The sequence below is a fragment of the Cyprinus carpio genome, chromosome A3 (assembly GCF_018340385.1).
Source record: "Cyprinus carpio isolate SPL01 chromosome A3, ASM1834038v1, whole genome shotgun sequence".
In the NCBI taxonomy this organism is placed as follows: domain Eukaryota; kingdom Metazoa; phylum Chordata; class Actinopteri; order Cypriniformes; family Cyprinidae; genus Cyprinus; species Cyprinus carpio.
In genome coordinates this window covers 14,336,083-14,360,277 of record NC_056574.1, presented here as the reverse complement: position 1 = coordinate 14,360,277, position 24,195 = coordinate 14,336,083, and the positions used below count along the sequence as shown (strand labels likewise).

Genomic DNA, 24,195 nt, shown 5'->3' with positions numbered 1-24,195 from the left:
TGAAGCTCCTGAGCTGCCAGCAGCCTGTGTTTGTGTCAGATGACACGTAATTTTTTTTAAACAGTGCTTGTTTTAAACAAAATACCATAGTAATCCCTTGTTCCAGTGTCTGATGATACTGGTCTTCATCAAATACAGAGTGACTTGCCCAGACTCTGATTGTATTGAGAATGAACAAAGTCCCTTTAAGGAAAGTCAGTTCCCTGTGCAGCTATTTTCAATCTAGCCAGTAGACAGGTACAGCTTTTATGTGTGTGTATTATTTATGATAAAATGAGGCAAATTGGTCTAATTTTTATATAAAATGATGTCAAGATGCAAAGCAATAGACATTATTTTCATTATGCAAAATATATAGTGGTGGACGAAGTACACAAATCAAGTACTTGAGTAAAAGTACAGATATGTGTAATAAAATATTACTCCAGTAAAAGTAAAAGTACTCCTTTTTTAATTTTACTTGAGTGTTATATGTACTTAAGTAAAAAAGTACTGATAGGTAGATTTATTTAGCAATTTTATATAGGCTACTTAATTTAATTTTACATTAGCACATATTTTTATAATCCTATACTGCTCAAAATGCCTGGGATTTTCCCAAAATAACCACTATATGGAGATTGTTGTTGACATGGACTACGCTGACGAGAATGATGTACGTTAGTAATGTTCACTGTGAAGCTTACACTGCAATGTACCTGAGATAAAACAGATCCGACCATCTGATTTTCACCAGCAAGAAAAAAGTGTTTTAAAGTGTGTTGTTTAGCAGAACATCACAGTTATATATGACATGAGAATAAGGCCTGAAGTTAGGAAGAACATTTTAAGGAAAATATAATTATATTTTCATAATGATTTTTTTCGACTCAAACCTTGTCTGTGGTGTGAAAACACTCGTGGCCAAATGCCCCCAGAGGGCTTCACTTCTCAATCTGATAATTACTGTAGTTACCATGTTCTGAACATCACATCCTTTCTTTTCCCTCAGATGTAATCTATCTAGATAGTTGAATAAAAATATTTGGACTTTATATCTAAAAATAACCTCAACTTAGCACCAGCAAGCTTGTTAGCTAGACAGTTAGCATCAGCTAACAATATTTACTTATTTTCAGTATGGTTGTGAATAAACATTCATATCCGTCTACTCGGCTAGTTAATCATAAAAATATAAAAATTTATACGGTTGATAAACAATATAAAAACACACATCACATGTAGTGTTTTAATAAAACTGTTAACATTACGACAGCGGGGAATTTGAATGTGCATGAGTTTAGTTTATTAAATTATTATAAATTTTTTTGACCTAAAACATGACACAGATGTTGATGTGTCTGCATTCAAGCATTTCAGTGGGCTTAAATAGATCACCCTTTACAGCAGATTTAGTTCACAAACAACTGACGGTTTTGACCTAAATATGGTTTTCAGTTACAATTAATCCTAAAATTCGACATTAGTAACTTACTTTTAGCAGCATCAGTCACGTGTGCGCTCACAAGTTTTTCCGGTTCTTTGTGAATTCAGTTCACTGGAGACTCGCACTAAACGGTTCATTTGAATCAGTGAGATGTCGACTCGAGAACAGCTGCAATCGGATCATTATAATTTGTGAATGAATCATTTGGTGCGATTTGCGAACCGATTTAAAAGGTTCATTGAAAAGAACCTGTTCGTTCTTGAATCAGACACCGCTTCTGCGTGTTGGACATTGTGACTTTGTTATCTGATCTTACATGTTTTTTGCAAAGATTCTGTTTGTTGTAGATTCTGTCTTATGCTTTGGAATGTAGTGAAGTAAAAGTAAAAGTTACTCAAAATAAAACTACTCCAGTAAAGTACAGTTACTTGAAAAATGTGCTTAAGTACAGTAAGGAAGTAAAGCTGCTCCGTTACTGACCACCTGTTCGTTCTTGAATCAGACACCGCTTCTGCGTGTTTTTCATTTTTGTTTGTTATTTAATCTGGGTATGTTTCTATGAGATTTTGTTGTATGTTGTTATTGTTAATATATTAACTTCAGTATGCGTGTTGGACATTGTGACTGAAAATATAATATCTATGAAATTACATAAAAGTTTTCTTTTTTAATTCAGTGGTTACATGTGAACCACTTTTAATTAAAGATGGGCGCTTTTTATTTCACTTCTTTTGGACTGATGCACTGTAACATCCACTGAGTGCCATTAAACAGCTTGAAAGATCGAAGACAATTTTTAATATAACTCTGACTGGATTCGTCTGAAAGAAGAAAGTCATATACTGTGAGTCATTTATGGGCTCATTTTCATTTTTGGGTGAACTAACCCTTTAATATCATGCACTGTTATAGCAAAAGTGTTGGAAATGGTTAGCCAATAAAGCTCCATCTTTTATATTTATACCATTCTATATACTGTATGTTGGAAACAAGAAATAGCTTTTACTAACACCCCATGCATTATTTAAAGAACAATGTCAGACCAAGATCAAGGATAAAATACATCAAGATGACAGCAAGTATAAGGATATATAAGAGGCTGCATTAGCACAGAAAATATCTAAATTATTCAATTTTTATTTGGTTGCTTGTGTGGATCTCTCACTCACACACCTGTGCAATAATATAATTGCTTTCTCAGTTTTTTTTTGTTTCATTTTGTCTTCATTTCTAAGTGATTTTTTTTTCCTCTCCTGTTGTCTTTCTCTTTCTGTGTTTCCCTGAATCACACTTCCACTTTTTCAGAGACATGCTCCCATATGCCCTCCCAGATGTTCTCACACACCACATCAAGTAAACCACATAAAATTGCCTGAAGGCTCTTGAACTTCCATTCTTATTTTGGGCAGTGAAGAAGGTCTCATTTGTTCCCAAATGTTTAGGAGAGAAGCATAGTTTAGGGTGACACTGTTCCGTATCTCTCCAATGAAGTTTTCAGAAGCTGGCATGTAAGCGCCTCAGAACATAAATAATGGATTTATCAAGTCAAGCAGCCAGCCATGCAGATGTACATACCAAAAGCAATGTTATCTTTCTGGCTACCATATAATTTATTCCCCCTCAGCACAAACTAATGCTAAAAGCAATTCAGAATGGAATTTTCCTTTAATAAAGGTAAAAGACTTAGGCAGAGCAACTTTTATCCACCTTTAACCTAGTGGATCTCAAGGGGTTGTGACTGAGAAACTGAAGTCTTTTCTAAAAGGGTCACAGAGAGCAAGGAAAAATGCTAAATGTAAATAATAAAATGCATCTAACAATATAAACATGCATAAGACACATCTAGTTTGTGCAAGATTCGGCAGACTACTGCAATCTGGTGTATTTTACTGGGACTCCACCACAACAGCCCACTAGTTTTGCTCAGTCACTGCACTTACATCTTCTAGCTTGAAAGCTCCACTGAGTTTGGGTCTGATAGATCTGATAAAACAGTGGACAAAGGGTGATATCAGGTCATATCAGGTTAGCTACTTACCCACTTATCTTTCATTGATTGTTTATTTACTGTAAATGTCTCGCTTGTTTATGTACACTGAGGGTTGAAGTGTCTTTCTGTGACTCCACTGGTAAAGGATGATGTTGGCAACACCAAGGCTATGAGTTCAACTCCATGCAAAAACACACACTACCTTGAAAAGTTTGGGTGTTGGATTGTTTATGTTTTTGAAAGTCTCTTATGCTCATCAAGGCTGCATTTATTTGATAAAAAAAAAAAAAAAAAAAACGGTTAAAAGTAACATTGTGAAATAATATTTCCATTTAAAATAACTGATTTCAGTTGTGCTGCTTAATTTTTTTTTTTTTTTTTTTTGGAAACGGTGATATAATTTTTCAGGATTTTTATTTTTTTTATTTTTTTATGAATTGAAAGTTATTTATTTAAAACAGTTTTTTTTTTTTGTAACAATGTAAAAGTCTCAATTTAATGCATCCTTGCTGAAAAAAGTATTGTGTTAAAAAAAAGCATTTCACTGACTCCATGTTTTTGAAAGGTAGTGTATACTGACAAATAATAAACACACTTGTCAAATGCACGATTATTGTGTTTAGAGGTGCTAATTTTTTTTTCTTTGTTTTGCTTGTGCATTTTTTTCTCATGTTTGCTTTTAACAACACTGTTGGTTAAGTTTAGTTTAGAGTTCATAAGAGGTGGGTATGTTATTTTCAAACACAATAAAGCATTAACCTTTAGGAGCACTCACTGAAGATTACTTTGCAGAAACTGAAACTGCAGCAAAATGTGCAAAAAGCGATGATCTTTTCCATAATGTAATGGATATAGCCACAACAAAGCTATAAATATAATACCAAGGATTTCAGTCCCTAAAAACTCCCTAAAAAATGGGACAACAGCTCGACAAACACCAGCTCAGGCCTCGTCACTGCTCTGTATAGAATCTGACAAACAGAAGGAAACTGTGAGGTAATGCATTATCAACACACATCAGTGTTTTCATCAGTACATGCTCACGCTAGTGAAGTGAGCTCAGTCTTTCATCGGCTGGAAATTCTTTTTTTGAAAGTGTTTCCAACAGTATTAATCTCCTGTGCCATTACTTTAGTTCCCTATTTCTCAAAGAATTTGAATGATTATTAAAGCTAAATAGCTATGGATATCATTATAGTTAGCATCTATAGTGTGAATGGGCCTTAAAATATGTTGTGCTGTTGTACCATCCCCAACACAGCGATGTTTGACTCAGGTTGTGGGGTTTGTTGACAAAGTGTTGAAAAGCTTTAGTGCATGTTTAAAGGGGTCATATGACGTTGCTAAAAAGAACATTATTTTGTATATTTGGTGTAATGCAATGTGTTTATGCAGTTTAACGTTAAAAAACCCACATTATTTTCCACATAATGTACATTATTCTTGCTCCTCTATGCCCCACCTTTCTGAAACGCGTAGATTTTTACAAAGCTCATCGTTCTGAAAAGTGAGGTGTATGCTGATTGGCCAGCTATCCAGTGCATTGTGATTGGCCGAATACCTCAAGCGTGTGACGGAAATGTTACGCCCCTCACCATACTGTGATGCTGTATCCCGACGCGAAGAGACCAAAACAAAAAAACGCATTACAAAAGAGGCATTTGCTGCTCCAGTGGGGACATAATTACTGATTATAATGACTTATACTGCCTTTTTTACGCGGTGCGCTGACATAATTTAGGATTATGTTTGCTTTTGTGGTGTGAGAAATGACAAACAACAAGCGCTACTCTGTGTTTTTTGGGCGTAACGTGCAATAAACCAATCAGAGTCTCATCTTCAATTCCCTTTAAGAGCCAGTTGTGCAGAAGTGCCATGATAGATTTGCTATTTGCAATTGCCCACGGCTGAATTTGGCAAGCACAAAGACAGAACATGTCTCCGAAATGAAACGGAGCTGCTCGTGTACGAGCAAATAGATAGCCTAATTCTGATACATGCGATGACTATACATTATGACATGTAGGTATTTTTATATTTAATTAGCCTACCAAAAAATTATTATGCATTGCAATCCTTTAATTTTTGATATTTGGCATGTTTGTGTGCTGCTGTGTGTCCCTGTCTTTTTAATAATCAGCGTGTACACATGTTGTGGACCCGCCTATACTAACACGCTCTTTAAATAACAAAGTAAAAAACATTGCACCAGACTTTAGACCAGGTTTGAGTTGGTCTATGGCACAGTCTATTTTCAGCACCTTAAAATAGCAAATGCGCCAGCAATGCGCCTGAACACACCTCTTTTTTAGACCAACACGCCCATGGGCGCACAAATGGGCGCAAATGCATTTGCTAATTAAACGACATGGCACTGGACGGGAAATTAGACCAACACGCCGGTGTGCGAACTAGTGGGCGCAATTGTGTTTGGTATTTAGTTGAATTGCACCGGGTGTATGATAGGGCCCTGTGTGTCAGAAGCGCCAGACTCTCCTTGCAAAGTTGCAATTGCCCCACTTTGTAGTTGCAGATGTTTATAGAAGCATTTTAGCAGACTGGTTCAGGAAACAGTCCTCGTCCGCCCAGCAAAATGCACTGCACACATCTAAATATTTGGGTTGAGCTGTTCTGGAACTTAACTTGATTTCTAGTTGTGTCCTCTTACAGAAGGCCAAACAAAATAGTTTCGCTTTCACAATGAAACACACAACGTCTTCAATACGTGGCGAAGGTGGCAACAGCAAGAATAAAAAGTATGCCTTCTTCCACTTTCTTTGCATGAACATTTGGGCGGCGTTATGCAGAGGTTCCCCACATCGTGAAATCCAACATGTGGGTTTCTTGTTAGAAAGAGCCATTTTTTTTTTTAGGAGGGTGTGGTTGACATCTTAACTTTTATAAAGAAATATATCTTTGGATTTGAGACTTTAGTAAAAGCTTTTAGTTTAGTTTTGAGACTTTCTTTATGCACCAAGAGCATGTAACACTCCAAAGAGAAAGGAAAACTTGAAATCACATCATATGACCCCTTTAAGAAATACCACACACTAAAGTGGTGAAGCTGTTTATTAAACTCACTCCTGAATGAAATCTTTTTTTAACAGGATTTAAGCTTTCATTCAGGAGCAGATTCAATAGCAACTAAATTTGCACCTAGTTGGATTATTTTAATGTTTATTCCATTATATTGAAAAAAAAAAAAAAGAATGAAAACTGTGCCAACCTGTCTCATTCTCACAACACTGTGAAATGCAGATGTGAATGAACAACTTGAGAAGTGGAGGGAATATACAATTTGACTGATTTGATTGAATGTTAATAATGATAATAATAACAATAGTAATAATTATAATAATAACTATAATTATTATTTTTTTATAATATCAGATAATATTATGAATAATAAGTTATTTTTATTACTTTCGTTATTGATATTTACTATTTTCTTTTAACTATTTCATACAGTAAATGCCTAAGTACAGTGGCCCAGTAGTGCGAAATGTCCACAACACAACGGGAACAAGCCACAACACAACAAAATTAGCACAACACAACAAATCACTACAACACAATGCAATCTTCCACTCCCTTTCTTGGCCACTTTAGAGGATGTGTTAAAGCTAAGCACTTTATACCAGAGGTAATGGTTTAACGAAATCCAAAATTTGGACATTTAGTACCATAGTACAATTTTTTTTTTTAAACCTTTAGCCAAGTCATTTATATAGTTATGCAAATTTAAAGTGTCATTTAAAAACGCCGGGTGCAGTAAAAGCTGTTTAACATTAGTAATAATGTTAGACCAACTCTTCATATATAAAGCCCTGCTTTAATGCATCATGCCCACGAGAAGCAGCGATGTGAAATTAATTCAACAGTAATAATAAATGCAAATTTCAAGAGTCCATAAAAATATTGGTATAGTATAGCTATGATACAGTAATTTTTTTTTTTTAAATTAAGGTTTTGTTAGTCCATTACCACTAGTATAAACTTACACGTTAGTTGTACACACCTTTATAGAAAGGCAGTGGCTATTTGCACTAAATGTAAGTAGCATAGATGCTGTTTACACTTATTGACAACAGAAGTATTTTCTTAGCATTTACATTAAGTTAAAAGATTTTATTTACACTATGTATTTTCTTTGCAACAAGTGTAAATAGTTGTTTTTGTGTATGTTGTGTATATAATAGTGGCAGATACTATTTGCACCTCAGTATTGTTGAACATTAACAGGAAGCAATAGTAATGTAGAGTGTAAATGATTATATGTATTAAAATTATTAAATGGATGCCACCTTATTTGGACAATAAAGCCCTCCCTACACTACCCCAACCCCGATATACTTCATTATTCAACAATTGATATGCACATTATTTACGCTTTACAAATACTTTCTTCATCGAATGTAAATGCCCTCTGATCCGATACATGATGAGAAAAGGGAGAAGAGGGAGTCTGGCAAAAGGCGGATTCTAACTTGGGTCGATCACGTCAGAAGCTACTTCTGTATGTCTTGCTACGCCTTTACAACTGTTACATGTTGAACGTCATTTTTTATTGTGTGTGGACCAACCAGATATTAGTGGGTGGAATTAGTTAAAATAACCTGTATGTCAATAAGGTGGTCTTTTTGTACATAATGTAAATAGACACTGAGTTATTAAAACAGCATCGTCATATGGGCTTCTGCCTCTAACTTGACACCTTTTAAAACATTTATGGATTCAGTGTGCAGTCCTATGGCACATTTTAATCTCTTAACATGAACCAAGCAGGGTCCAGAAGAAGTCACACATAGAGTGTGTATGTGTCCAGTAGGTCAAGGTTCAGCCGTCATCACGTAGGCCACAGATCAAGGTCAGCTCTTCCTGCTTGTTTACAAAACAGGCCACGCTTAACACACAGACATCAGGAGCCCACTCTGATGATGCAAGTCACTGTGATGTTTTTCTACCTCTCGCAGAGTGCCACTCATAGTCTAATCCAACTGAACAAATGCTACTCGCAGTGTCGGAGTGACTTAAGTTTTTGAGTTTGTGCCTGGTGTATTGTGTGTTTATGGCTTCTGAATGCTGAGTTAATTGGTTTTTGATTTAGGCGAGAGACGAGATGATTATTATTCATAAAGCTGTTAATGAATAATGGGTTCAGTAATTCCATTAAAAAATAAAAAATAAATAACAATGGCATACAATTTATCAAGTATTTGGGCATTTCGGAAAAGTGTCATAGCATAGTCTATAAGAGTACATGAACTCACTACAAGAGCACGGCTCCAACACGTCCAATTAATTCAGATGAATGTTTTAAACATTTGAAATTTTAAAAGGAAATGAAATGAAGTCATGTTTAATGTAATGTTTTACCTCAAAATTAAATAATAAAAATTATTCCACCCAACAAAGAAAATTCTGTCATTATTTACTCACCCTCATGTCATTCCAAACTTGTATGAGTTTCTTTCTTCTGTGGAACAAAAAAGAACCTATTTTGAAAAATTTTAGTAACCAAACAGTGTTGGGTCCATTTGACTTGTATTGTGCTGACCTGCATTTTATTTTTTGCCCATCCTATGGAATTCAATTTGACCTGAAATGGTTTTGGTTACCAACATTATTCAAAATATCTTCTATTTGTTTCCATCTAAGAAAAAAAAATGATGGAACGACATGAGAAATTAAATGATGACAGAATTTCATTTTTGACATCTATCCTTTTTAATCTCAGTCTATCATATTACTTGGGGTGTTCTGAAGTCATAAGCAAAGAGAACCATTCGGCCCAATAGTGGAAAAGCGGCTATAGTCATAGCTGATAGAGTATATGATTTTACTTGGGGTGTTCTGAAGTCATATTCCTTTAGAGATGAATTCGAGTATGTTTTTTTAGTTGTTGTTTGGGGGTGGTTAAGTTTTGATAGTTAAAGTTTAAGTCTGGTTCAACAGCACTCGTATAAGTGAAAGCGGGGTTACTGACACACAACGAGAGATCATGGAAAGATGTAAGTGGTACTGTATTAGAAAACTGTTTTACGATAGAAATGTTCAGTGACCGACAGTAATAGTCTATTTAGTGATGCAAAATAATCACCTTTTTTTATGAAATTTCGCCGTTTTGAATTGAAAATATGTGATCATGATTCTTGTTAATCATAAATGAACGTGACAAGAGACGTTTGCGTTTTTTACTATTAGACATACGAATAACAGTGAATGTGCACATTTAAAAATAAAATATTATTTTCAAATAGAGTAAATTGATTACTACTTCAAATGAAGAGATCAGATGCAAAAGCCTCTAATAGCCGTTTTAAATTTTCTTCAGAAATGAGCATTTTTATCAGGCTCCTATGTGTAGGTTCAGTAATTTCACTTTAATGGCAATGAATAGTTTCTTTTCTTTCCTATTAAAGTAAAATAACTGAACATAAACATAGGAGCCTAAGAAAATAACAATTTTAGAAGAAAATTTATATGGCACTCCTCATATATAACTACAAACCTAGAACTTATTTTAGCATTCTTGTTTACTTATTTAATTGCTTAATTATTATTATTATGCAGTAGATCTTACATTCTTGTGAGCGTGTGCGTGACCGTGATTCGTGCACAAGCATGTCAGTGAGTACAGTATCACAATCAATCAGATTATTGTTAAAGTTTGTTAAAGCTAGCCCCCCCCCTTTCACCCCCCACCCCCCACCCCCCACACACACAAAATTGCAGAGGGCCTTTCCTTACATCACCGCATTACCATGACAAACTTGAAAATGCTTTGTAATGCTATTTGAGGAGAACAAACAACATATACAGCACAGTTCATGTCAGATTTTGTTGCTGATTTAAAATATATTAATATACATAAATCTGAATTTGGCAAGGTTTTGATATTTCCCCATTTCCCCATTAAAACAGTTCTTGGATGCCTGCAATAGCTGCTCGGAGGCATTGCAAATATAGGTGAATGAGTGCACAGACTTTGCAGAAAAGGGTCTTCTGTGCCCGTGCCTCACAAACCGTGTCAGGGAAAGCTTGGGTCATGAATATTAATTATGTTATTCAATGTTTTTTGAAAAAGGCTGACGTTGGTATATGAGCCTGCAAGCCAAGGTAGGAACTGTATCACTTGCACATCCATTGAGCATTGATTTAATGAAATTTAATGATGTGTGTTAACAAATCTTATATGTATAAAAGTATTATTATATATAAACAAGGTTGAAGTGAGGTTGTGCTGGATGCCAGCATGTTTGTGAGTAACTGTGGCTGAATCACAGTCATACTGATATTCAATACAAAAGCAGGACTGTGAGCGTCTCTCACATCTCTGATGCACTGTCAGGGTTTGTTTTGTTATAATGACTGGAAAGTTTCTCTCTGTGATTACATCAGAAGCTCTCCTTGGTTATAACAGAAGGCTTGCATTTACAGATACAACAGCAATCTCTTTACAAATGAAATGTGTTGGAAAAATGTTAGCGGTAATGATGACAGATGACGTGTGCTGAGGACAGATGAGAGAGTAACATTCTACAGCACACCACTTCTGTCCTACTGTAGAGTCTACTAAATGTGATGCTGTACGACGGTGTCATTTTCTTGTTGAGCTTTCTGGACATGGAGAATATAAGCCATTATATCCAGAGAATTTGTTCAATCATGCCCATTTGTGGATGCTTAAACTGGTTTAGCTTCATAATAGACACAATTAATGTTTCTCCCGGTGATGAAGACAGAGATATTATTACCTTATATGAATATCAATGTCAGCCATACTACATTCCTATTTCAATAAAAGGGACAAGTACACAGCATTTTAACACTTGTCCATTGTTCTACAGATACAGCCCTTTTGACTAAAATCAAATCAGTTGTATGAAGTGAGAGAGAAGCTGATTATAAATATACTTTTAATTCATTCAATACCAAAAAATAAAAATAATGCAGTCTAATTTAAGAACCAATGATTGGCCGAGACAACTCTGATCATTCTGATCCTTCTGATCATTGAGTCTACAAAAAAGGAAATGGTGTCATTATCTAAAAAAACCAGAAAGCTGTAAGATGGAAATTTGATTAGAAACAACTAGATGATCTTCAGAGAAAAACGGAAGAAAAACTTGATAAATTCAGCATGCAATGACTTAGTGTCAAGATTCACAAATCCAACAGAGACACAATGGACTTTAAAGACCACAAAGTCTACACTTGGATGTTGGATAACCCAAAACCTCAGCAAAAACGAGGGGGATTGAGAGTCACAAGTTCTTCTGAATCAGATGATTCCTATACGTAGTCTTCTCAAACTATATCTTGACAAAGAAAATCATTTTGGGCCAGTTCAGAAACCAACTAGAAGAGGGTATCCGGGAAAAGGACTTTGGGAAATAACTTCACCCAAATGTTCTATTTTAAATCAACAAAAGAATGTGTTATTGTGTTTAACTTGTTGAGAAAAAAAATGCTTTGAAATTACATCTTGTATTACCTGCTCAACTTGTAAAATGATCTATATGTTAAAATATCCTTGTCAAAAAATATATATATAGGAAAATCATCATAACAGAATTAATGAACATAAATCAAGTATTAGAAGACAAGAAATAACTTCTCCAGTAGCTAGACATATCAACGAGCTGGGACATGAAATCAAACAATTGGAATGCATAGGTATAGAGGAGGTTTTAGGATAATGAGGAATTAGACCTTCATGTTTTCCTGTAATGAATTATAATTGGTTAAATCCATTTTAATATTTTGTGGAGTATATATTGAGTATTTACAGTGTGAGGATCAATGGTTATTTATGACAATGTATTTCTGATGATTTTAATCATTCTACTTTCCATTGTTATATATTTTAAAATTTTATTTGGGTAGTAGATGTTGGTGATTGTTTATTTTTTAAACTGTTTTATTGGGAAATTGTTATAAATATGGGATCCTCTGTAATTCATGTTATAGACATGGGTATATATTGCAAAGTGTTAGTAGATTGTTATACAGTATACAAATGGATATTCTCAAGCATTTAAATGGAATATGTGTGTTATTTTAGAAACTCAACATTGGCTAATGAATGATGACCTCAGTATAATTAGTAATTTAAAAAGTGGGTGGAGGAATTGAATTGTTCAATGCACTGAATAAGGCCTTGAGCTGAAACATTTGTGTTTTGTCCTGCTGGTGATTAATGTAAAATAAAACGCTAAAAGACGCTTATTTTTGTGAGTGTGGATCATGGTTTTATGAATAAATTTAACAATTATTATTATTATTATTATTACAACAAAATCACTAAAACTCCAATCTATCATAGTCTCTCAATGATACTAAAATAACAGTAATTTGGTGACATTAATTGCATTGAATAATGAGCTCTAATCCACTTGCATACATTTTATTTGAATAAATCAAAATTGCAGTGGTATGTCAGTGGATGAATATCAACAGGGTGGACCAAATTTGCTCATTGCTTAGTAATTTTACTGAAATGTATAGCGAACTGCTGCAGTTGCTTCATGTCACTAATAATAGTAAACAACAACCGTGAATGATACCTGCGATGTATTTTTTGTCTTTTTTTATTTTTATTTTTCATATTACAATGACACAGTTAACTTATCTTAAGGACTCAGTTAACATGCAACTAATTTTCACAGAGATGAGAGGCTGCTGCATGAAAGAGATCAGGATAATCTATTGAAATTGATGCAAATGATGATTAGCGATATTTGGGCACACATCTGGATCAGACTCAAACCTTTGTGCAGAGCTCTGATGAAAGCAACTGTGTGTTAACTTTAATGCCCTTTACTGTATAAACCAGAGATGCAGTATTTCTTTTTAGCCATTAAAACATATTTGGATCATTTTTTATTAAAAATACATTATTGTTTTATGATAATGCAATTTTAGTTGCTTTGCACTTTTGTGATAAACACACTGTCACAGAATGAGTCAGTCTCCAACTCTATGTGAAACTGTCACAAAAATATGAAGACAGTGATTTTGTTTCTTATATTTTCAGATTTTTCCATACATGAATACATTTTTAATCTGCACGTCTACCGAGGTTGAATATCTGTATAAAACAACATACAAATGTAGACAAGTGGAGAAGTATGTGCATTTTATTATCATTATTATTACTACATTAAAAATCCAGCTCCACATAACCATATAACAAATAATTTTTGCTGTCAGTGTGTGTAACTGCATATTCAGTTTCCATTTGGACAGACGAATGACTTGTCGCTGGACACTTGTCGCATCACGCCTGGTTAAGACTGATTTAGCTACAGATGACAGAGGCAGATTGTGTTAACGTCATGAGTGTCTGTCTCTCCACAGGACAAATGACAGCGGTAATGTGATTTCACAGGGAGATAAAGAGCATGTGTGTTTGAGAACGTTGTACTTGGACAGATTTAATAAACTCAGAGCTGATTCGTTTAACACACCACGAGAAGAAAAGCGGGAATGATTGGCAATAAAATTTGAGCTGGTTAAAAACAGAGAAGTCAATGCTAATCCAGTAAGTGAAGGCTTATTGTTTCCTACAGCTCTCAGGCACTGTTTGTACTTGTTGAACACCTGTAAGTGCACATACAGTACACATGAGTGCTGGGATACATGAGGCTCTAATTATCTCAGGGTATGTGTATCGCAGCACGTGTGATCACTCTCCGTACAATGAAACTCTTGGTGAACTCGTGGACCCCTTCGTAACCCCACATCATTGGACAGCTGCTCCAAACAACCTCACGCAAAGTCACGTTACACACAATTCCAACTGAGTGACTGAATGGGTTTAACAGCTTTCAGTCATACCTGGTTAGTCTCAAGTCCACAAACATACTGCAAGCAAAAAATGGTAAGCACATTTTTAAGCAGCAAACTCTAATCTGATTGGCTTTACGCAACTTCCATGAGCCAGGTTACTGTAATGAGCGCTTTTTATGCTTATTATGCTTGTGAAATCATCAGCACTATACAAAGGTACAAACAGAAGTTTACTCACAGTCCAGCCTGTTTGTATTTTAATATTTTTTTAGTCAAATATCAGTCAGATGTTCTCTTGAATGGTTCTTGGCCAGAATAAGCTGCAATGAGGACTTGACAAGTCAAAAATCACGATTACTGGGGCAGATTATTAAATCAGTAGATTAATCAAGATTTACTATGCAATTTCTTGCACAATACCATTATATGACCTCATAAACATTTTTTTTATCATAGTACATTATTTGTAAAGTAATACATTATAATGTTTGCATCACATAAACGACCATATGCACTGATTTTGTGACATAGTAAACTTGCTCAGTAGATCACCTGGTACAGCACTGCACTTGCAATACAGAGCACTCAGGTACGAGCCCATAAAAACACGAGTCAAGAAAAAAGAGCAAGCTAAAATTCCAAGGTTGCTTCAGCAAATGACTTTTTATCTAATGTTTGGGTTGGTTAACGCTATTGGTTAGGTTTGGAGTGGAGTTTATTTCTATAAAGCAATAAAGCTTTAACCTTTAGTATCACCTATCACCACATTTAATTTCCGAAATACTGCAATATGCACAACAGCTAACATAAGACATTACCAGTTTCATCAATTTGGGATTAAACTGAACACACAGCCAGACCAGAGGCTAACCAGCGACACGATGAGAGACGGCGTTGGTGGAGGGTTGATTTCAATGCTGTCAAATGACCTCATGTCTCATTCAGCGGTGAGAAAACTTTACAGTACAAAGTGCAAAATGTTAGAATAATAATGCTTTCCATTCTCGCTTGATCTGTAATAGAGTAATGGAACGCGCTGATGATGTATCATGTCTGTGTGGAGGTAAATACATAATTTGACAGGCAGGTAGGACAGCCTATTGTACTCCTTGGACCAAGAGATATGATTGGATGAGCATCTTATGGTCCTACACCTTCCACAGATGATATAAATACATATAAATACATTTAGACTTAACTTATTGATTGCTGTCGGGATGTGAAGAGACTTTCAACCAGCATAACAAAAAATGTTTCTGAACCAAATCACCTACTCTGCCTTTAAGTACTGAGTCATGTCTATATGTGGCACAGTCTTTTCTATTTTTATCTTTTGTTTAGAAAAAAGGGGAAAAAAATGTTTCAATTATTTTGTGTGTATGTGTCATATCTGACTCATAATCACATATCCATTTTGTCTAACTAGAAATAAAAAATCTATTTTTACAAACAAATCCAACCTAGAATGTGAACTGAAATCTTATTAAAATTGGAACTGGCAAAAGGTCAGATCAGAAAAGGGATTACAGTCACTTCAGCACCACGGCAAGATGGACTTTTCTGTTCTCTTTGCACACTGACAGCTACTCTCTTACGTTTCTTGGTATTGTACTGATGTGTAAGTCAGCATAAAACAGACACTGACTACACTGTCTGAACAAACTGATGCAATTTTATTTTGTACAGCCATTCCAAAAGATCGGATTTGAGAAACAAATCAGAATTGGGTGCAATATATACAAAGCACAGTGAATGAAACAATGACATTTTTCTTTGCCTCAAATGCTCTTTCTGTTTGACATACTGTAATGAAAATATGAGCAGTGTCTGGACAAAATGCCTGGTACAGAGGATGCCATCTTCCCCTCTACACGTACCCTTTGCTCTGTCACCTGATTTGGTCCCATGATTCAGCAGACAGGAAAATATATTTTTAAAACATCCTCTGTGCTGCCTTAAATGGGAGAACTTATTCCATTTTTAATAGAGTAGCACAATAAGCTGAGTAAACTGCTGTGCTAACAATATCCTAGATATTAGGCACAGACTGGTAGCAATGAGAAAACTGCATTCACAAGGGTGAAAAACAACAATAAACATCACTGTTTTAAAATCACACACACACACACACACACATACACACACACACACACATTACAGACTTAATGTGATGCTTCCCACCTCACAATGTGATGTATCGGCCCAAAGCATCTAGAATCCAGGAATAGAGGCAAAGATATTGATTAAAGCATGAACCATTCTTATAGTTCCCTCAAGTAGTATCTGTATCCATTCCTTCAGACTGGTAGTGAACAAATCTTATAAATAAATTATTCCTGTTCACATCCATGCACTGACTGTTAAGTCCCTTCTTAATATTGTAAATAAAAAAAGGGGGCTGAAAAAGCACAAGCACTGTCTAAAAAGCAAAGCCACCCCCCCACACACACACACACACTTCACACACGTATATGAATATGCTAGGAATATTTTTAAGCTATCTGCATAAGTGCATTGTTAAAATATGATTATTTAAAATCACATAGTTAATAATATCAAATAGTTATTAATAAACTATACCATGGTTTTTAAAATATATTAATTATTTTTTTTTAAATTTAGGCTTAAATATTTTTTTGAGTGCACAAAAAGGAAACCATTTTTTTTTATGCTGGTATGACTAAATTTTGTGACTATAAAAATTACAACTTAAAAGGAACAGTACAGCCCAGACCAATTATGTGCACAGTGGGTTTGTTTACTTATGTTTTGTCTCCTGCTGCTGTCTGTAGGACTTGTTTGCACCAGTGCCATCGCTCACATGTGTTAATCTAAAGCTCTGGGTTACATTTGGCTTTTGGAACTTGTTTGGATGTGATAAGATAAAACAAATTTGTTAATTTATGTGTGTAAGTTCTCTGTATTGACAAGGCCCAAACATTAATGTTCTCTAAATTAGGCAAAGTCAAGAAAATAAAAATGGCTTCTACGCCCATGAAAAAAGATGATGCCAAATGATGGAATGTGGAGAAATTTATGCCCATATAAAGAACAACTGTAAGGCCCCAGTTACACACGATGCCATCATTAGAAAATATAGGAGACTCAGCCTTCATGTTCCATATAAAGAACAACTGTAAGGCCCCAGTTACACACGATGCCATCATTAGAAAATTAAGCAAAAAATCATGACAGACAAGGCCTGTGCACCCAAGACATTGTGTGAAGGTCTGGATTTCAATGAAAGGGGAAAAATAAGAGTGAAACAACACAAAACTATTGTGTCACATACTGTCACTATCCCAGCATGTGAAATTAAATAAGTTGTAAATTACTGAAAATTATTCAGGTATAGCATGCCTTGAGACTCAGCCTTCATGTTTCTACTCTGTGAACTGAAAGAACTTTTCTCTAGTACTTAATTGCTCATTATGAAATACTATTGTGTCTTGTAATATGTGATGCTGTAGCCAACAGAAGAACCTGTAAATGTTTGAATGCATCAGATGGTTGACGGCCACTTCAGGTCCCCTCAAGCATTAAAACAGTCTGGATGGATTTATGTTTGCATTACAAACATAGTAAACGTGTTCACTCTTTATAGATAATTAAGAGTTTTTTAGGTACCAGGACAAAGCAGATGTTGAGTCCAGATACACATCTCTGACGTAGAAGCAACCAGTGTTGCCAGCTTGGCTGGTTATCTGCTCAATTAAGCTGATTAAAAAAAAAAAAAAAAGTCTATAACACCTGGAGAGAGCTATCCCTTAGCATTCCAATTCATCTCAATGGCAGTTGCTTGGTTGGCACATGAAGCCCAGAAAGAACTCAAACTGGATGCTGCCATCTTTCCTTTGTGAGGCTTTAGTTCCAGAAAGCTTTTTGAGTCACAAATGCAGTGTTGTATCTGAGTCCAGTGTCCAAGTCCAGTGTCGAGTCCTAGTTTTTAATCAATTGAGTTTAAGTTGGAGACGTTTATTAAAGGCATACTCCACCCAAAAATGAAAATGTTGCCATTAATCACTTACCTGTTTTCTTTTAAATCAAAGCTAAATACACGTAGAAACAGCGCATCCATACGGTGATATGGAGAGACACAGTGGAGACTGTTGACAAAGGAATTGTTGAATAAAGTTGTTATTTTTGTTTTCTTCGCTTACAAAGAGCGTTCCCGTCGCTTTTCAGTATTCTGACGATGACTTTCATACCTTTTATGGACCTTGACGCTGTTATTTACTTGGCAGTCTATGGGACAGTCACAGGCCTCCTGGTTTTTATCCAAAATATCTTAAATTGTGTTCCTAAGATGAAAAAATCTTTTACAGGTTTGGAACGACATGGGGGTAAGTGATTAATGACAAAATTTTAATTTTGGGGTGGAGTATCCCTTTAATGTCTTTTCATATTAATTTTGTTACTTTTTTTATATTACACATGACATGGATTCGTCTGTACTCTGTACTATCCACGTCCGAGTCCGAGCCCACCCGAGTCTATCCAAGTCCAAGTTCGTTCACAATTGCAGTCCAAGTCCAAGTACTACAACTCTGCATAAATGTCATGTTTTTGAAAATATTTAGATTTTTTCCCCCCTCCCAAACACTACAATGAAAAGCACAATGAAAGTGGGCGCAGTCTTGTTTTGGACCCAACTGCAATACTTGTAGGACAAAGAGCAAGTATTGCACACACAGAACACATAATTCTAAATGGATGTGTAACAAAAAATAAAATAAAGCTTAATTAATTAAAAAAAAAAAAAATAACAAAAGCACCAACAGAACATTTTAAATTATGAGAGTGGTGCTCTGTGGTCCAGACAGTTTTTGAGGAGGCTTCCAAAGCTGCACCACCAACAGATACTGAGCGGCAGTGCTGGAGTAGGTGCACAAAAAACAAAGGTTTTGAATTGTCAGTTTTGAACTGTCTCAAGTACATTTCATACTGTTTATTACATTCCAAAAAATTTATTCATATTTAAGGGTGAAAATCTGAAGGCATTTGGAGTCTGTGCTGAGTCTGTGGTGACACAAAGCTTGATTTTTTTTTTGATTTTTTTTTACTTCATTTGGAATTTTTTTTTTTTTTTTTTTTTTTGTTAATTTTTTATTATGTGTTGATTGTTAGAGTGTCTTTTTAAGTGTATTTTCTTATTTAAAATCAGTTGTGATTAAATGAATATTTACTTATATATTATAGTGTAAATAGTGGTGCATCATTTAATTTGTTGCAATAAAAGATATATGGAGAGATAAACACTAATGTTTTACACAGTTCATGTAAAAAATAAAAAAGGGGGAAAAAGAACAAGAAGAAGAAGAATGCAGTTGAGTGAAGTCAGCGTCACCAAAATAACAAGTGACTGAAGCAAACACCAACAAAACACAACCAACTATAAACACAACTGTGAAAACTTCTTTGATGACTGAGCGCTTCCGAACAGCTAGCATAAAGGTAACAATTAGCAAAAATACGCAAATGATCAGCTAAAACATATCGATACATTTGAACTAACGTTACAAGCGATTTCTCTCACTTTTCCCCGCTCCCGCTTCGGTTCTTTGGTGATTGCTAAAATCTAGGAACAGACCAGCGAAAAACATTCTACACTTTTATCGCAATTTCACAATAAGCAAATATAGTGGGTCCTGCTTTTTTTTGGGAATTTCACAATGAGCGAGTGTGTTGTTAGAGTGAGATTAAGATGTGTGGCACGAGAACTGACAGGACCAGTTTAAACTGCTGAAAACACTACAAGGTAATAGTAGTGTTGATACCCTACTATATGCTGTTCTTATAAACAACTATAAAATAAAATGTCATTACTTTACTTATATCCATTTTAAAGTTTAGCTACTATTCGCCTTCGTAAGCGTAGGCTATGCGACGCATACAAAAATAATATTTCAGGAATTATTTTATAGCTTTCTCTGTAGTATAGTATGTTTACATAGAGTGATGTTTTTGTCCTCACAAACTCCTGCCCTGATAAGATTGAGGTTAAGCAATCAGACAACTTGTTTTTAAGAGTTCTCTTTCGCAAGAGTAACCTGCACAAACCAAAAGATTTACTTTAGGTGTTACTTATTTTCTCCACCGAAATAAACAGTTTCATTTAAATCAAAATCCGTATGCATAATCTATTATGATCCTCAGAATAACTGTCGATTCTACTCAACTTTCATTTTTGCCCTTAAACACGAAAAAAATAAGTAATGTTGTGTAGTTCCACGATTCAGTATAAAACAAACAAACAAACAAAAACTTCTCGCTAAGGTTACAGTTGAGAAACAAAAGTGTTTTACCTTTAGCTCGTTTAATTCCGCAAAAGTCCCCAATCTGCGATCCACAAGCGGGCATCTTCAGAGGGACAGAACCGAATCCCTGCGCAGGATTTAACACGTAATCCAATCCTGACTGGATTGAGGCGAGATGAATCCTTCGGAGAATATCAATCTGCTCCTCTGACCGCTCTGCGCTGAGTTCCAGATCACGAACACAATGAAGGGTCTAAAGTGAAGCTGCAGAGCGCGTGTCTGCATCATCAGCCTGACGTCAACACTCAGCCTAGTGACCACTGCTGACTGCATTATACAATTAACTAAATTACAGCGTTAATTACGGTCCACAGACTGAGACTGAGACCGTTTTATGTTAAACTAACGTTCAGTTTAGCTACTGAATGTGATATTACTTTTATGTTACTTCAGCTAGTATCCATTATGGCAACAAGTACTAAGAAGTTTAATTTAAACTGTATAGAGAAAATTGGGGTTAGATTTCATGCGTTTTACTCCTTGTTTTACGTTCTGATTATTTTAACTTATCTAGGTTACTTCACAAGAAAAAGATACCTGTTTTCTATCTATCTATCTATCTATCTATCTATCTATCTATCTATCTATCTATCTATCTATCTATCTATCTATCTATCTATAATATTAGACTAACACTGAGGATATACATATGTGTGTGTGTGTATATATATATATATATATATATATATATATATATATATATATATATATATATCTATCTATCTATAATATTAGACTAACACTGAGGATATACATATGTGTGTGTGTGATATGTAGACTTTTGACTCAAACTTTATAATTACTGAGATATAGTCGTTGTTGTCGCACACTTAGATATTTAGACACAGCTTTAACAAAACTGATTTGTCTTTATTTTAAAATATGATAATGTGAATGACTTATACAAAGTGTACAAAGACACTCTCAGTTTAAGGATCTAAAGAAAATGCAGACAATGATGTAACTCGTTCGCCATATATACAATGTGACGGCATTCTATAACATTAACTTCTGCATGTAAACATCATGTTTTTCATCCTAGAGATTAGGATGTGGAAACGTGCACCATCACAAAATTATCATGTGACCATGATTGAGATCCACTACTGTGCTACGTCTGTGGAAATCTGCTCCCTTCTGCTGTGTGATTTATTTTTGTGTGTGAAAAATAGCTGGGAGCTCCATCATTACACTCAACACCTCACACAGAGCAATTGCAATGTACGCTTAGTCACAATGAAACGTTGAAACCCAATTAGCAGTATTGTTTCTTCAAAGGTTGTTCAAGTAGCACAATAGAACACTGAAGCTAAATACAGTGTTGTTTGCTCTTTTTCTGCACAAAAGCTAAATGACAGGAGCCTTTAAAGTTCATTTAAAAATATATAATGCTATTGGAATAACAAATCGTCCCCTTGGAATTATAAGGTTCTATCTGCATTCTGAGTAGTTTTGAGATATTGAGCTTTGAAGTATTTGACTGTGTCGATAGAACCTTATTGTTTTTTAAATAAAAAGTCCCATAATGTACACAACATTAAAAAATCTATCACATAAATGAAAATACGTTGTCACAGAATGAGAATATGTGAATAACTCAGTTTTGACAAAAATGTTAGATAGAACCTTGTAATTCCAAGGGAAGAAAATAGCCTTTGTGGGCCTACATATAACAAACGTTAAAACATTTGGGGGGTGTAAGTATTTATTTTATTTTATTATATATATATATATATATATATATATATGTATATATATATATTAATTGAAATAAAATCAATGTTAACTAAAATCAAATAAAACATGAAAAACTGCTTTCTATTTTTTTCGCATAAAATTCAAGGCATTAATGTTTGCCTACAAAACCCCCACTGCTTCTGCACCCGTTTACCTAAATCCATTACTTCAGACTTATGTGTCTCTAGAAGCTTGCGTTCTGCAAGTGAACATCGCTTGATTGTGCCATCCCAAAGAGGCACAAAATCAATTTTACGGACTTTTAAATTAAATGTTCCCTCCTGGTGGAATGACCTTCCCATCTCAATCTGAGCAGCAGAGACCTTAGCCATCTTCAAGAATTGGCTAAAAACACATCTCATCATAATTTTTTTGACCCTAATTAATTAATTAAAAAAAAAAAAAACTGGTCCCTTTGAGACTTGCACTCTATTTTTTTAGGGCAAGCAAGCAATAAAAAAATAAAAACCATCTCGAGATAAAGTCATTATATTGCAGAGATTAAACTTGTTTAATTTCGAGAAAGGGAAAAAACCCCCGAGAATAAAAGTCTGTGTTTCGGAGGCTATCTTTAAACTCTTAAATTTCGAGAAAAAAGTCGAAATTACAATCTTGAGAATAAACTCATTAAATTTTCGAGAATTAAGTCGTTGTGTTTCGAGAAAAAAAACAAGTTAAATCGAAGGAAAAATAGTCGAAATAATCGTGAGAATAAACTCATTTAATTTCGAGAATAAAGTCGTTGTGTTTTCGAGAAAAAGAAGTCTAACGCATTCGATTAGTGTTCATTGCTATAGCGGACATGCAGAGTGAAAACTTAGTCAAGCTATATTTTAGACTTTCTTTCAGTGAAATACCCAACTTTAAAGATGGCACAAATTAGCACACGAACTTTAAAGATTTGCAACGGCTAGGTCTTTTTAGAAAAAAATCAGTCCAATTTGCGCTATGTAGGCTACTCGCTTTTGTCCAACATCCTGACAACCAGAGGAATGCAAGGTTATCGCCTTCACCCAAATCCACTCTGGCACTTGGAATCTACAAACCGACGGCATTGCCATTAATGGCATGTAATGAGTTTATTCTCAAGAGTATTTCGACTTTTTTTTCTCTAAATTTAACGGCGAAAACAAACACTTTATTCTCGATATTTAATGAGTTTATTCTCAAGATTGTATTTCAACTTTTTTTTTTTTTCTAGAATTAACGAGTTTAATCTCGAAACACAATTGACTTTATTCTCGATAAATGAACAAGATTGTATTTTGACTTTTTTTCTCGAAATTTAATGAGTTTAATCTGCAATATAATGACTTTAATCTCGAGATGGTTTATTTTTTTATTATTGCTTGGCCCTAATCCTCTTCGTACTCTATTCATTTGCTGCTTTTTTTTTTAAAAAAAAAAAAAAAAAAAAAAAAAACTAACATAAAATCTAAAAAATAATTAATAATATATAACTATAGCTTTCTAATCTTTTTGTATTCTGTCTGTTTTCTTTTAATTTATTATACAGTTAACAAAAGCAAAAAATACATCTAACACTAGCTTGCTCTATTCGTTTTCTATTCTATCTGTATTATTTTTATTTATTATATTATATATATATAGATACGTGTACTGTGTTAAGCTAACTGAGACTTGTTATAGCACTTGTATATCATTGCTCTTTTGTTGATTTTGATTGCTTCCATTGTCCTCATTTGTATGTCGCTTTGGATAAAAGCGTCTGCTAAATAATTAAATGTAAACGTAATGTATTTATCCTTAAAAAAAGGCATCACAGTTACTACAAAAATTTGAAGCAGCACAACTGTTTTCAACACCGATAATAAGTTTTCTTGAGCAGCATATAGAAATATTAAAATAATTTCTGGTGGATCATGTGACACTGAACACTGGAGTAATGATGCAGAAATTTTAGCTTTGCA

At 34.6% G+C, this 24,195-nt stretch overlaps 1 protein-coding gene across 1 annotated transcript in view; it reads right to left on the bottom strand.

Annotated features, from left to right (window-relative positions):
- gcgra (glucagon receptor a) overlaps positions 1–20,756 on the bottom strand; it is a 56,707-nt gene extending 35,951 nt beyond the window's left edge. The window contains exon 1 of the mRNA XM_042719790.1: positions 20,516–20,756. The gene's annotated coding sequence lies outside the window, so the exon portion shown is untranslated. The remainder of the gene's footprint in view (positions 1–20,515) is intronic.
- Positions 20,757–24,195: the final 3,439 nt, after the last annotated feature.